This window comes from Macadamia integrifolia, unplaced genomic scaffold (assembly GCF_013358625.1).
Source record: "Macadamia integrifolia cultivar HAES 741 unplaced genomic scaffold, SCU_Mint_v3 scaffold721, whole genome shotgun sequence".
In the NCBI taxonomy this organism is placed as follows: domain Eukaryota; kingdom Viridiplantae; phylum Streptophyta; class Magnoliopsida; order Proteales; family Proteaceae; genus Macadamia; species Macadamia integrifolia.
The window spans coordinates 204582-208977 of record NW_024870524.1 but is presented as its reverse complement, the minus strand read 5'-3'; positions in this window follow the sequence as shown (position 1 = coordinate 208977).

The following is a 4396-nucleotide window of genomic DNA, read 5'->3' as shown; positions in this document are numbered from 1 at the left end:
GGTTTATGGGCTGGACTATCAGTTGATTTGGGAAATGAGTAGTACATTTGCAATGCATATAGGTTTGTAGTTGTTTGTATTTCTATTTATCATTTGTATTATTTTTAGTATTTTATGTTAGAATCTATCATATTTTTGTAGCCCCGAGAAAGTGTTGTGGATCCCAGCAAAACGGGAGTTGTAACTGAGGTTATCTTTGGGCTTGGTTTGGGATACAAATCTATCACCATTCCCCTTTTTAACATTGCAATCTATATATTTGAAGTAGGTTCCACTTTGCTTCCAGATTTGGTATTGCAGTCGCTGCTATAAGAATGTTGACAAAATTTTTTGTAAATTTCTACTTCAAAATATTAGAGAATTCTTAATAAATCTTACTTAGTGCTAGAATAAAGTAATATTTTCAAGGCACTATTCTTAATAAATATATAGAATTATTGTCAGTTAATTAAATTTGAAATTCTTACTGTTTAAAAGAATGCTCCTATATCTGTTGAAGGATATCAGTTTTAGTGGAAATAAATCTTGGGTTGGGTAACATCTATTATGGGCTTCTGGTCCAATAAGTTTTTGTGGTAAGAGACTACTTTAATAGGGTTCAAAAAATAGGGAGGAGAGTTAGGAATATGGAATTAGTCGGGGTCTTACCAATTGTTTTCTAGTTAACTTAAATATTATTCTATCTTATCTTTGACTGTAATAGGCTTCATGTTAGCAATTCAACCTTTTAGGAAAGTAGGTTGATGTTTTATTTGTAGTCGGTTCTGATGCTATACTACTTTGGTTACCTCATGTTATATATATATATATATATATATATACTAGTAAAACTGACACTGACACGTGCAAATGCACGTGAGGCATATGTCATGTGGCAAAGAGAGAAAGAAATGGACTTGGATTCATATTTGATAAAAGGAAAGAGGAAACATATAAGTTTAAACCAATTTGCATGATAGTTTTTATTTGAAACATTTGTTTGTATATATGTCCAATCCATCTTTCCCACTCCCCACCTTTCCCTACAAAGTGACGAGCATATCAATCAAAGCAAAAGGATAAATGGTTAATAGTACACGGATGACTTAGCATCTTTATACTGTCATCATCCTATTCATCATCATCAACACTGGCTCCAAACGACTACCTACAACATTTTCATAAGCCTGCCCGATTGGCTGAACCAAGAACTTGGCCCCATAAGACTTTTCCTGCCATAGTAAAAAATTTCATTTCAGTCCTACTTTCCCCAAACCACCCCCCCCAAAAAAATGGATAGAAATATCTTTTCACATGAAGAAAAAGAGAAATAGACACATGGAAGCATGACATAGATAGGGTTCTTTTCCCAAAAGAAAAAATAACCATTTATCTTCTTCTGTTTATTTTATTTTTATTTTTATTTATTTATTTATTTATTATAGGAAACAATTCTAGCATCATTTGGTTTATGCAGCAAGGAGATGCCCTAGGTTTGGTTGGCTTTGTTCATTAGGTTAGATTGATTTTATCTAAGTGTACATATTTTTACAATCAGGACATCTCTTCCACCCCCTCAAAAAAAAAAAAAAAAAACCCTATATATTGCCACTTGTTATTTCTTTTTCTTCTACCCACTCTCCCTAGTTAGAAGAAAAGTAGAAAACTATTCTAGAACCATCTCAAACATATTTGATTTCGGAGATTATATCCATATCAAAGACATTGATGTTTGTAAAGATCAACCCTAAGGAGAATGGCCTGAGTGAGACTCTATATATGCTCATTGAACTATGAAAGCAGAGTGAGAGGAATAAAGCTTGGTCCAGCCAAGAAGCAATTAGACAGCATTGAGCTTGTGATATACAAACAAATGGTACAAATGTCAATTTTCAGTACAATACTCCCTTAGATAACATATTGGTCAATACTTTTTGATTCATTTGTTTCTGTCCTCTACATCCGTCACCTTCTTTTAGGTTCAGAAATTTATGCAAAATATAAAGAACAAAGAAGTTTTAAAAAAGGAAATGGAGGACACAGTTCATGGTCTAGACCTGAAGGTGAAGACAAGAGATCCAATAATAAGAACCTACAAGAAAATGTATCACTAGAAATATTTTTCTTACAAACTGGCTTATTAGAGATATTCTAAATAATAGGATCCCAATTTTTAAAGTATGATTCTAATTACAATTGTTATTTTCCAAGCAGTTTGAAGTTGTTTCTATATATTAATAATTAAAACTCTAATTTTTCATACCTTTGCTTGGTCACTGAAAGAGCTTCTTACTGCCTTCACTCCAAAATCATAAATTTCCCCGAGGTAGATAATGTTTCAAGCTACTTAACTACAATAGATATCTTGAATTCCATTACCAAAAATGGACTTCATTCTTCCCTTACCTTTTGCACATAGTTTATGAAATTGCTTTAATAACATACTTATTTACCTTTATGATCAACCATGATACCGAAAATTTGGAAGTTAACTATTTATTAAAGCTTGACTTCTTAAGCCCTAATAAAACTTATGTTGCTTGAAAATATAAAAAATCAAGAAAGTGTTTCTTGTTATATTTTCCTTTTTTTTTTTTATCAATGTAGAAAAAAAAAAAACTTAGTTTAATCTGTTGGGATGATGTCCAGAGTAATCATCATATCCCATGCTTATTCTTTCTACCAGCAGAGTATAATATCTTAAATCTACCAAATCAAAAAGTCAGGTTAATTTTAATCAGGCACAATTGTCCTAAAACTCTAAAGTATATTGGTTATTCAAGCAGTTTCTTAACTTGTGACTCTTTCCTTTTTGTAAATGAAAAATCCATTAGAAAAACATGATGAAGAGATTTATCGATGATAAGAAACATAAGGTTGGATTGCAACTGACCTGTAATAGACACATGCTTGGGGCGCTTCATCTTCTCGAGCTCAAGCTGATCTTCCATAAACATTTGCATCCTCTGGAACTCAAGATCCTTGTTGAACTCCATCCTCTGCCTCTCCAACTCCATCTTTTGTTCCTGCTTAGAATTTTCAATCCTCTCATGGATCTCCATGAAATAAAAAAACTCAATTCAATATGTTATTACAAAAATGGATATTGTTATTATTGTTTTCACTACAAACCAAGTACCTCAAGACAAGGCTATTGTTGTTGCTGCTACTTTGTTGTCATGTCTGCTGCAAATTTTCTAAACATCGAGAAACCAATCATGAAGGCGTTGCTCAAGAATTATGATGGGAATTGCCAAATTTAATATTCAACATTTTCCAACCTTGTAATTGGCCTATGAAGTGGAATAGGGGGATCTTATCACAGGTGGTCTATTTTTGGATTGAAATAGAACAATATTAGTAAATACATATAAACCTTAATAAAATATCTGAGATTGATGAAAATATCATATTAGAAGTTCTGAAATTACTCTAAGAGGCTTTTTCTGTTGACTCTACAGGGTAAGGAGCAATTCCCACTAAATTCATATTAATGTTGCTTAAAGCTCTTTGGTTGTATCCAATCTTTGGAACGGATTTCCCACCCCCATCCGTAGAGCACCTTGGAAATGTGCCAGTCTAGCCAAACCCATATTGTTCTCATCTGATCCAGCCATAACTACAAAAAAAAAAAAAAAAAAAAAAAAAAAATAATAATAATCTAGGAGAAAAAAAGAACCTAATTCAGAACTCCTTTACAGTTCATAGACTGAAACTTTTGCATAGCTCTATAGCATTGATAACGATTCGTAAAACCTGTACCGAAATAATAGTGACACAAAATCACAGGTACCAGAAACAAAGCAGAAGTAGAAATCTACCGAGGCCACTTTTCTGACATTCTATAACCCAAAAATCCCAAGAAAATAATAACAATAATAATAAATAAATAAAAATATCTTGAGCAATTACACTAAACTAAAAGAAAAAGTGCGAAAAGATTACCAGACCCCCCATTTGCACTACTTTAAGCAATGAAGTGACCTCCTCTGAAGCCATAACCTGAAGGAAAGATCGAACCATGACTGAACAAAACCATCAAAAGATATATTCAGTGAAAAAAAAAATGTACAAAGAATTAAGAAATTTGTCACAAAGACAAAAGAAAACTAAGACATTTAATTATAAAAGAAAACTAAATTAAGAAAGAAAATTTTTGGTAGAAAAATTAGGGAAGTAATTGAGAAGTAAGAATATTGAGAGATATGAGGTATAAGGAAACTAATATTTAAAACATATTTGGTTAGGAGAGGGCGTGAGATTTTGAGAGTGATTGGAAGACTAAAGATTTTTTTAGACAAAATATAGAATGATATTATTCTATAAAAAAATAAATAATGATATTATTATTTATTAAATAAAATATATTTCACAAAGAGAGAGAAAGGAAAGATAGAAAGTGAGAGAGAAAAGTCAT